Source organism: Cygnus olor, chromosome 6 (genome assembly GCF_009769625.2).
Source record: "Cygnus olor isolate bCygOlo1 chromosome 6, bCygOlo1.pri.v2, whole genome shotgun sequence".
NCBI classification, from domain to species: Eukaryota; Metazoa; Chordata; class Aves; order Anseriformes; family Anatidae; genus Cygnus; species Cygnus olor.
In genome coordinates, this window is record NC_049174.1 from 12,119,118 (window position 1) to 12,131,210 (window position 12,093).

The 12,093-nt window shown below is 38.6% G+C and overlaps 1 protein-coding gene across 1 annotated transcript in view; it reads left to right on the plus strand.

Moving 5' to 3' along the window:
• DIP2A (disco interacting protein 2 homolog A) overlaps positions 1 to 12,093 on the plus strand; it is a 117,753-nt gene that overhangs the window by 20,146 nt on the left and 85,514 nt on the right.

Consider the following 12,093-nt stretch of genomic DNA (forward strand, 5'->3'; position numbering starts at 1 on the left):
CAAGTGGTGCTATTTTTTTTTTTTTTAATTGTGGTGTCTTGCTTTCCAGACTGATACCAGACCCAGGTGTTCTGCAGGTTGTTGCTGCTTCATCAGGCTCCAAACACCAAGAGCTACCGCTGGGAACCTTAGGGGCACCCCTGAAATAAATCCCCATGCAGACTAATCTGAAGATAGGATCAGATGACTTCTTGTACCATAACTTACCTGAATTGAGATCATTTTGAGCATAAATAAATTCAGATTTTTCGAGGGTGAAAAAGTGTGGCCACATTGATAGCGGCCCAGTAACCTCTTCACAGCTACCCCCCATTCAGTGCCCTGACTGTGACCTTCTTCTTCCGGCATTCCTCTGATCCAAAGCCTGTTATATCTTGGCAGGAGAACTTGAAACAAAAAACTATTCAATATTCTGTTCATTGAACAATGTTTCCTCAGTGTACTGGATGAGTCAGAGGTCTTATTGAGAAATAAATGTGATCATGTAGATTTTCTCAGTACTTGCCTGCAAGGGGACTACATTGGATTGAATAGACAAGCTTCAGTCTGATGTTTTTGTCCCACATTTGTCTTTGTAACAGTAATGTTTGTCTATGCTTGTAATTTGTGCAGAGTTTTTATATTTGTACTGAGTGGCATTGTTTTTGTTTTTTGTTTTTTGTTTTTTTTGCCTTAGAATTGCAATTCTAGAGGAGGTTGTGCTGTGCTTCACTGTTACGGCATCCAGTAGGTGAACTTTAAAAATTCATAGATGAGTACCATATTAAAAGTATATATTAATAAAGAGTTTTCAGGTGATTAAGTGATTAATAATCACTTAATTGTGATTGCTGTGGAGGAGCTGTGGTGAAAGCTACTAGCAACAGGAGAGCTCAAGGAAAACACAACTGTGTGCTATTATTACTAAAGAACTCTTCTACCAGTGGCTGGGATTGATCCTCTATGCTAACTGTGGGACTTAACAGACCCTTCTGTGAGTCAGTTCAGATCACTCACTTGAAAGAAAAGAAATCCTCCCTACCCATCTAATTTTTTCTCAAATATATGTAATAGATTTTGCAGGGTTGGTGAGCTCAGTCAGGCTTTGGAAGGGTCTGAATGCTGGTGCAGCGTTGTAGCAGAAACTGTTGTTTGGGGCATGCTGAAGGGGAGCAGGTTGGTCTCTTCCAGCTGCAATCCTGTCTCATTCAGCCCCACCTTTTGCCTGCTTGCCAGGGTGAAAAATAGTTTTGCTGCCACACCCCTCTGCAGCCACCCTCTTAATGAACTGAAGCAATTTTCAGCACATTTCAATGTCCTTTCAACAGCACTTGTATTAATAACAGCACTAAACTTGCAGACCAAATATGATACAAGCTCTGGATAAAGCAGTATGGTATGGTCATGAGAAAGATGGCGATAGCACGTGTGTTAAAGAAGAAAAAGGAAAAGCTCTTGAATGAGTTTGCCTGACTTTGGCACTCATAACTGTTCTAGTACAGTTACATTTTCTCTGTAGTTTATTGATATTTCCTTGTAGGCAGATGTCAAAAGTGAAAAAGAGGATCTAGGATCTATAGGAAGGAAGAAGACCTAGCAGCTTACCTGGCACTAAGTGAATCATCCTGGCTTTTTCTAAACTTGCCAGGTTTGTGTTTAATTCAATGTCCTTTGTCCAATGCCCTTTAGAGCTCACACGAGCTCTAAAGCTGAGAAGATGCAATGGCTGGGGGATGTAAGCAGAACTAGATGGTCTTTCAGCAGCAGTAACCTCATCAATTTTCTTCAGGGTTTTCTTTGTATGCTATTTTCCTTGTTGTCTTTTGGACTTGCCTTAGGAACTTCCTTAGCTACTACACCCACTACCTTCTGTTATGTACCTGGTAACTTTTAGAATCTTCACCTGCCTGTTGCTGCTGTTGAACCTGCAAGTGTATTTTGAGAGAGAGAGAGAGAAAGTCTATGATCTTTTGAGACATGGTTTTGTGCTGCAGATACTTCAGCCACTCTCCCACTGCTGATCAACAGTCTTTCTTACCTGAAGCCAGACTTTCTTTGTACAAGATGAGTATTGGGGGTTTGGCAGGAAGGAAACACCGTGGTTTGGAAAAACAAGCTGTGGCAATACAGAGAGTTGTCTAAGTAGTTATCATTGTCTCCAACCTGATTTGGGAAGAGCTGTTTCTCAGACTCAAGAAAGCAAGAAACTGGCCACCATGAAAACAGAGGTTTGATATTGGCAGATTGTAAGAGCTAAAGCAATTTTATTCTCCGTATCTGGAGGCAGATGAGAGAAAGTGCTATGAGCAATATAGAATACCTCCTCATCTGTTCTTCTACAGTTACAAATGTTGTCATGCCTGGGTTCAGAGCACAGAAACATCAAAGCATTTTTTGAAAGGTACATAGTACTTGGTTGGATATTGCAGTTCACAAAAGAACATGTGCCTGTGGAGAGATTTACAGTCCTTCAAGGATGGCAGATAATCCTGATGTGCAGGAGACTTTGGTTAAAAACCTTGCCCATTTTTGATGCCTATCAAAAGCAACTATAAAGATTAATTAGAAAAGGGAAGAATGAAATTGATGTCAAGTTACATGAGTTAGAAATTTGGAGCTACCGAGCAGAAAAAAAATGTGACCCACTGAGACTGAAAGAATAAGTAGATTGAGGACGAAGGAATCCTAAGAAGTATAGATTATTATCATATCAAAATCAGAGATTTCTCAAATAATTTGGGAAAGGTATAAATACTTAAAGGAATTCCCTGTTGTACATAGGGAAAGCATAGAAGATGCTCTTTTTCAGCGGTAATTGGGAATGTTTAACCTAGTCCACTGGAGTGAGACAACTTTAAATCAGCAGTTGAGGGCAGTTTGCATGCATGAGCCTTTGAGAAGGGGATGGAGGAATTCTAGTGGAGAAGATTTTTGAACTGTTGTCCCTGATCTTCGAAGAGATTATCCAGAAGATGGAGTCAGGCTCTTCACAGTGGCACGTGCAAGGAGGATGGGAGGTAGTGGACCTGAAATGAAGCAGGACTGGATCTGGCAGGAGATATGGAGAAGGTTTAGGATTGCCCTTTTTCACCCTGAGGGCAATTGGAGTACCCAGAGAGGATGTGCAGTCTTTGTTTCTGAAGGTTTTCAAGACTATGTAAATACCTGAGCGACCCAATCTGACCTTTTAATTTTCCTGCTTTTACCAGGAGGTTGGACTAGAGGTCTCTTAGGGTCTCTCCGAGCCTGAATTACTCTGATGTTAATTTTTTCAGTGGTACTAGAAAGAGAAGGAGGAGAGGAAACGTTTCAGGAAGGCTTTGCTTGAGAAATGGAGGAGAAAGATTTGGGAGGCTTACCAGGAACATTCCACAGCTCAGAAAGATCCGTTAAGTATATCCTTTGAATGAATTAGGATGCGCTGAGTAACACAGGCAGCTAGCAGATAATAGATGAGCATATCCTAGGACAGGATGAGGTACATATGAATACAGAAGACTTGAGAACCTTGTTTGTCTTTAAGGACCAAGTACTGAATTGTAGGACCACAAGGGATCTCTGAAAAAAGTGGTCTTTGAAGTTAGTGATGTGATTGTAAGAAACTAGGAAGATTAAGTCACTCAGAGTCATTTAAAAAGCAACTTAAGGTTGGGACTTTAAAAATGCAATTATAAATAGGGCTACTTCCTGAATAGAAACATTTTTAGTAGACTTCCTAGGTTTGGCCTGATTATAGACACTTTATTTATCTCAAGCAATTGTCATCTGAATACTAAATTTTTAGATTACAGTGAGAGTAATAAAGGTAAGTAGATAAGTAGCTTGAGAAGTAGGTTTAGAGGCAACATCAAGTATATCGCTGAATCCATTACTTATTTGTAGTCCTTATTAACCTTAAACTCAAAAAAAAACAAATTGGTTTTGTTAGTCTTTGCAATTTTGAAGGTATAAAACCGTATCACTAGTCACAATTCTAGCACTGAAAAATGCTGTATTTGTGTGTTTGTAACACTTGAGTAGCAAATAAAAGTTTGCAATGGAATATAATTTTTGTAGATTAGTCTTTTACCTGCAGTTTACATCCCAAGCAAGTGAAGGTTGAGTCTGAGCTGTTAATTTGAGCAGATACGTAAAATATGTGACTACTTGGAGAAAGGTAAGTTGCGAGGTTCTCTCTGATGTCAATACTTTGAAAGTAGTAACGCTTTCAAAGTTTGTGCTTGGAAAAAATGTCAAGTTGATGCTGCTGATGTGGTTCTTGATGACAGTCAATAATATATACCAAGGGTTTAGTTGGGTGTGGGAGTAAGAGAAAGGAAGGAAGAAACTGTTACCAGGTCTTAAGTAGACTATAATAAGTAGTCAAAGATAACTGTGCCAGTTTGTTGTGCTTTCCTCCTCTCATGCACTGTTTTGATTTCCTGACTGAGCTGCCAGCCCACTCCTCAGTTATTTTTATTTTTTCAATTTAAAGTACTCATAAGGCAGTGCAGCTTCCAAAAATGGGATTGAATTTTACTTAACACATTTCTCTAATAAAGAAACAGCTCAGACAAAAAACACACAATAGTTCACTTAAATCAGACTGCACGCCATGTGAGTTATGCTGAAAGCTATGCATTAGTAGGTTTGAATTATAAAATAAAGGTAATACATTTCAATTTTATTAATACGAAGTCTGGACCATATATGTTATTCAACTGAACAATATTTTGAGTGGCTGAAATAAAAATCAGTTACTTGCTGGAGTAAAGACCAGGTGAAATTGGCTGACACAACCTTCATATGATGTTTATAAAACTATTAAGTAAGTGTTACATTTTGGTTAGTCCTAAATAAGGAAGTATGTCTTTGCTTGATAACTAAAGTGGATTTAGCAGCTAAGCACATGGCTTCCAGATACATTGGGGTAAAATGATATCTGTACAACCTGATTGGACCAATTTATTCTGACAGAACCCACAGTGCTGTTGGTGGAGGGTTGCTGACCCCTTGTGCTGGCTCTTCTGTCCACTTAGTTATGCCAGCAGCTGGGTTAAGCTTTGAAGTGAACTGTCCAAGCAAATCTGGCAGGAAAAGGTTCTTTTTAGCAGGTGGTATGTTCAGTCCATACTACAGTTTGTTTTGAGTAGTTACACAGTCCTACTCAGTGGATTATCCACAGATGTAGATTTTTAAATTATTTCAGAAATGAAAGAAGTGGACTTCTAAAAAGATAAGAAAAGATAAAAGGAGTACAAAATTGAGTCATTTTTCTAGTAAGTTTGAATCAGAAGCCAAGTAAAGTTTTATTCTCAGTTTTTTAACACTCAGTTTGCCAAATAAAGTAATGTTGGAGTGTAAATCAATTTGACAACAGATATTTTGGCACTGGTTCGCTAAATGCAGTGACATTATATATCTCTTACTTAATTGATGGTGACTGTACTTGAGATAGGAGATGTATTGCTGCAGGGGTGCTCCTAGATTCCCTTCTACAAGATCACGTTGAACCTCTTTTACAACACTGTTATATTGGCAACTGAGGGTATCTTATTGCAAAGGAGTATTTTTCAGTCACACTGCAGCCCTTGGCTATGAGTACTACTCTTTGTGTGAAATTCTGGAAACAGATTTTTTGTTTTGTTGCTGGAGTTGTTTCACTTTCTCTCAGTAACATACTTTGTCCTCCCTTCCTCCCTTAGTAGCCAATTAAAAAAAAAAAAAGTACTGCATTCAGTACTTTATGTAATTAAAATGATGCATTTCATTACTTGTGTTCAATAAACGTGACTTTATAGAAAATAGTGCTAGTTAGCCACAGCCTCAGCAAGGAAATGGTAGCAGTGTGTTATGTTGAACCTGAAGCATGGTGGTAGTGGTGTGCTTAAGAATTCAATACCCCAGATGCCAAACTTGGCATTTGTTTGGTTCTTTCTCATGAGGTAAATGAGGATAAAGCGTAGTTGGCAGAAATTGCAATTTTTGTCCTTATTGTTCTGAGAAGGTGTGGAAGAGATGGCTCCTGCTTGCGAGGAAGGGCGTGTCTGTATGTTCTAAGAAAGATTTGTCCAGTTAAGGATGTGAAAATGTTTAGGAACAAATTGGCATTTTGCTTTTGAAGAAATAGTTTTCTTCATATCAGTAGCAAACGGATGGCCTCTGGTCATCAAATAGGAATAACTGAGGAAGGTGGACAGAGGAATAAACCCACTTGTCCAAAACGTGTGCTGGCAACGGTGGTGTGGGACAGTCTCATTAATGGCCTTCTAAGCAGAAAGTCACAGCAAGGTGATCGTTCCATTTTTGTTAGCACTCACAGCTGCTGAATTTGAATGTGGGTATTGTGTATGCTAGACAAACACAGCTAAATGTGACAGGTAAAGCCATGTATAGGAATGATCAACGTAGGCCTTTGCAAACTGTGGTCTTGGACTTTCCATGTCCCTGGTTCAGCAAAGTGCTTCATGTTTGCTGGCCATTCATGACTTCTTAACTCGAGCTGCATACCAGCTAAGTAGCGTTGCAGCTGTATATAAGCGCAAATAAGTTCAGCCATCGCGGGGACCCATACTGGGGCTTCCCAAGATTTTGAACCCTGAAGAGTTCTGCTTGTAGTGGGGGATTGATGTGTGGTGTTTTTTGTTGTTGTTGTTGTTTTTTCCTGCTCTGAAAGCTGTGCACCAGCTCTTTCGTTTTTCTGCATGTTTCTGAGAGTAATTCAGCTGGTTTTTTTTTTTCAGTTTTGCGGTATAGTTACCATGTTGTAGTTCATCCAGGAACTCTGAATCACTTCACTAGTTTCTTTGAGATCACAGCAGATGATTTCTGTGGATGTAATGTAAAATATTTTTTAGTGAGGCCTAATTTCCTAAAAAAATTATATTGCATTGTGTTATTTTGTATCTTTACCACAGATACTGATAAAGATTTTTTTTAAATACATACTACCTTTTTAGTTTAAAAAGTCAAAGTGACTGCATTCGTACTAAAACTTGGACAACTAGCCCCTTCTACCCGCACCCCAATTATTTCATGATAAACTTTAAACCCCTTTTGGACTTTCCTCTAAAACCATGGTTTGTAAGGGTCAGTGTCACAGGACACTGCTCAAACCTGAAACCCAGACCTAGAAGTCCGTTTGAAAAAGTTCAGTAGCCTACAAATTTAAATAATTTGAGTTCTATGTAGTCTGCGGGTTCCAGGTTGTGTGACTTCTGTTTGCATATTTTGAATGCACTCTGTATTTTGAACAAAGTGTAATCTTAGGGGGAGGGAGGAAAGGGGGACACTTCTGGTGACTTTTAAAAGAAGATTTTCATGTTCTGATTTGTGTGTTGGATCTTCCCATATTCATGGATTTCTGAAGCAGGAACTGCTTCAGTCTTTAGTCTTGAGCATCTTTGCTGTGATCTATTGGGCACAGTGGTTACTATGAATATGAGCTTTTTGCAACCCATAAGTCAGAAATGCTCGGCTGCTTGTAAAGGTTATACAGCTGATGGGGTAAGTCCTTAGGTAGGACTTAAGAAAAGATGAATGTCACTGATATTCAAGAAGTGTACTGAAAAAAAATAAATCATATATGATGTAGAATTTTAATATTCTGAAATGTCTTCTCCTTGCTCATAAATCACTGTACCTTATGTAATGAGAACGTGGAGGATGTGAAAGAGGTAAAAATGTCATCTTGGATCAGAAAGGGAGATCTAGAACAACTTAACAGCTTCAAACAGCATTATATGGTGCATATATCCATTTTTATTTTTACACGCAGATTCTCCAAGGTGAGGGATGACTTTAAGGCATTTAATGCTAAGTTAAATATGTATTTTGCTTTCTGTTCTGTTGTCTTAACTGAGAAAATCCTGTCTAGTCAATTTTCCTTACAGCAGTAATGGAAGGGAATAGATATTAATGTTGTTGCAAAAAGTGCTATAGAAAATGTATTTTCTTTATGTTCGCCTGTCTCTTTGTCTGTTTGTTTCTGTATTTAGATCTTTAGGGAGAGTTTTCAGAGAGTCTTTTGTGGTACCCAGTGGTCTGAGACTGGTCCTGGACATTTTGGTAGTAGAAATTGTCAGTTTGGGGAAGAGAAGTGTATTTGTACCTAGTAGCAAAGTATCTCTCCCATCCCTCCCCACTACGTGCTTTATGTTAAAATGACTTGGTTCAGACAATTAATTCTGGCCTAACTCACTATAACACTTGGCTACTACATGCCAGGCATAGTCATTCTACTTTTAGACTGTGTCCCTGATGCATGTAGGAAGTCACAAACAAAATGTCTAAATACTTTAATCTCTGCAGATCTGAGATTTTTGACTATATTGAAATATCACTTTCTTAATTGTTTTAAGGGGTAGACACATTGCTTACAGCATCCTTTTGAAAACATTTAAATTTTATATATTTTACCAATGTAATTTTTAGCTGTGACAGAAAATATTTTAGCTCAGATTTTAAAATGTCTTTTTTTGTCTTCCTGACCACTCCTAGTCCCTCTCCTCCCCCCACCCCTCCCCTCCCCCTCTTTTTTTTTTTTTTTTTTTTGCTTTTCTGGGAAGCAGATAGTACATTACCAGTGCACCACCACTTCCCCCGATGCATGTAGCTTTCTTCAGCTTGTAAGAGGAGACAGCTATACTCATGATTTATGTCATAATGCTATAGGAAAGCTGGTTCTGGTTTGATAAATTGCATTTATAAACTCTGGGTAAAGATTCTAATAATGTCACAAAATATATCAATTGAGTGATTCAGAAAGAGTTTTCATACTTAATGCATGATGAAGTTGCAATGGTTTGGAAATGCATTATATTTTGAAGCTCGTGTCTGTGTGGAAATTCAGACTTGTAACTTAACAGGAACTTAATGAAAATAGTTCTTCATTTCATCTTCTGGTGCAATAGGAGATAAGATTGTGTTTCATTGAAGGGAAGCATCTCAACTTTTTAAAAAGAGGGTTATTTAAAACTATAATTTCTAATAATTATAAGGGCAGGAGCCAATGTCAGACTGGTATACCTACAGAGGTAGCTGACGTCTATCAATCTGTTTCTCTATTCTGTAGAGAGCCCTAATGGAGTAGAAGGACAGTGGCAGAATTTGAGCTTTTCCTGTCTCTCTGTGGAGTGAGCTTGAGGATTTACTGGAGCCATGTAATATCAGTGCATTAAACAGACTTACTGAGCCTGGAAACTTGCCAGATTACTTTTGTGATCCAGTTATTTAACCTTCTTCTACCCTGTCTGACTCTACCCTGTCTACCCCCAATGCTGACTGGCAGAAGAAATAAATAATGACTTGTGACTTGTGAAGTAGCACTGAGAGCTGCAGAGCTGCTCTGTTTTCTTTTCCTACATGCTTCTGTCATTAGCAATTTCTTCAGGACTGGTTGCTACATTATTTACTCTGGAGGACGGATGACATGGGAAACCGGGCCATTTCTTCCACTGTCTGCATGGTTCAGTGTTTGTCAGAGACACCTTTTGATTTCCCAGCTGTAACACCAAGTGTAACTGGCTTTTCTGATTGTTGATTCTCATCGTAGTTCTTAGAAATGCCTTGCTTTCACAATGGACAAAAATCACAGATGCCAGAGTAATTATATCTTCCTCAATTATTTTTGTTTGATTTTGAAGTAAGTCAAAATCAAGTAGCAATGCACTGTTCCTTTTATAATACTCTAGAATTATGTAAAATAAAATTTCAAGTTGTTTCATTTAAAAAATACTTACCCAAGCATGTCTAAGAGGTAGAATGTGATGATTGCTGGATCAGTTCTCCGATCCCCATCAATGCTCCAAATATGGTGACAGCCTGTTCCCAGAAACACTGGAAATATACATGACATTTTTCCACAGGTGACTTCTGTGTTATGTTTCAGATAAGTAACTTGCCTGCCTGTTCAAACCACCAAAGAACCATCTCTTCCGGCAGTGCCAGTATTCACACCGTTGACTTCCACTTTATAATGAAGGAATGGTAAAAGCTGCTTCTGTGATTTGTCAATAGATGATAGTCCTGAGATTGTAACTGTGCTTGCCAGCACAGTCCATACTAAACTGTGGAATCCTTAAAGATCTGTTAGGCTTGCAAGAGAAAACATTTTTCTTTTGATCTGTATGTTTAATCCACAGTCATCTTGTTCAGAAATGTCTCCATTGACCTCTGCGGATTATCTACCAGGAGCCATTTCCTCATCTGTAGGAAGTACTGTGCTGTCACAGTACCTAGAGCTGCTCCCAGCAAGAGTTTAAGTGCAAACGACTGATTAAGGACTGGAGAAGTTGCTCGATTAGTAGCAAGCTCACCTTTCCATGAGCTTTTCTCCTGTCTCTGTCTGCTTCTTATCCAGCTCATCTCCATCAGAAGCTTCTTAGGACTCCTCAGTGCATGGAGCTCAAGCCACAAAGGAGCTTGGCTCCCTTAATCAGAAGCTAAATGCCTGAATGGATTTGGGGTAACTACATTATAGATTCTTTGTGCACAAATTAAGAAAATAATGGTTATAGATCACTTCAAGAAATTCCAACATTTTCATTTTTGTCAAGATTAATTTTGTTGGAGCCTCTGACATATTTTAAAATATCCCAGGCAAAGAACTGACAGCTCAAACCACTGCCTAACTTTGTAGTGTTCCCAGCTGGTTCAATGAGGCTGAGAAACCTCAGATTGCTTTTGTGTCATCTAATAACCAGGGAGAAAGTGAGGCTAAATGACAGCAGCTGTGGCCCTGATGTACCAGATGTGGCTCAGCATCTCTTTTTGGAAGAGATGAAGGATTACAAAGAACCCAAAGTGATGGGTTAATCCCACTGCACCATAGCGGGCAAGGGGGTGGGGAGTGATTGTTGGGGAGGATCCCGTCGGAAGAAAGGAATCCTCGTTAAGCTTCTCTGAGGTGCCATGGGGGCTGCAAAAGTCTACGGAGATGCTTTTGACTTTAGACTTTTCCTAACATGATTCAAGGAAAATGCTTGGAGTCAGCATTCTTTTTTTATCCACTAAAATCAATGAATTTGCAAATGCAGTGGGAAGCAAAAGTTTGAGATTCTTGTTTAAATGAGACTTTCTTTTCAACCCTGTCTTTTGAGCTGCTGCTTCTACAGCATACCACTTCAGCTGGCTGATGCCTGACAAGGTAGCTGATCTGCGCAGAGGTTTGATCTGAGGATTGAATCCTTTATGGAGCTGTGAAAATTACTGTCCTCAATGAAGTTGCGGTATGGAAAATTTGTATTATGCACAGCTTTTGTCACTTAAAAATTTCCTGAGGGATTGCTTTAGTCTTCCAAAATTACTTGTGTTTTAAGATACTGTTCTTCCTGCTTGTGCTTCTTCTCTATTTTCCTACCACCACCACTGAAAATGATACATCTTTTTTTTCTGGTATTTTCCTTCCTTCTTTGTAGAAATGACTTATTTAAAGAACATACTTTGTCATTTTTATCATCTATACCCAGACACATCTGACTGTGCGTTTGTGGTTTTGTTTAGGTTTAGTTTTTGTATCACATTTTTATATAATTGTATAATGATACATAATATTAAATATTCATAATTATATTTCCACATATTTTCTGTTAAAAACTTTTCTGCTTAGCAAAGGTGATAGCCAAAGCATTGCTGTCTTGTGTCCTAAGTTTGATATGAAGTATTCACGCAGGTTGCTGAGGAAAAAGTGGCACATTCTGTTTGGTTGTAGTGTGAGATACCTGCAGTGACTGAGGCATTCTGGGATTTACGTTTGTGGGTTTTTGTTTGTTTGTTTGTAGCAATATCTTCAAGCTCTCATTGATTGTTTTTTTGCATACTGTCAGTAACTTTAAATGGTGCGTATTCATGTAACTGGTGGGATTAGTAGAACGAAGTGACTTTATTTCTGTTACCGGTGATTGCTAATGTAGGAGGGAGGTGGATGGATGTTTGAGGAAATGTTTAGAATACTTACAGCCGTGGATGGTATTTAAAACCAAACTTATGTTTTAAGACAAATACCTGAGGAACATTCGAAATACAGAGGGAGAATTTTTTTTTCATAATATCCAATGAATGAAGAAAAGTTGTGCTGAGTTCTGCAAGCCTTTGAGAAAGTGTGAATTTTGAGAGTGGGAGTGGTTTTAAGCTTGT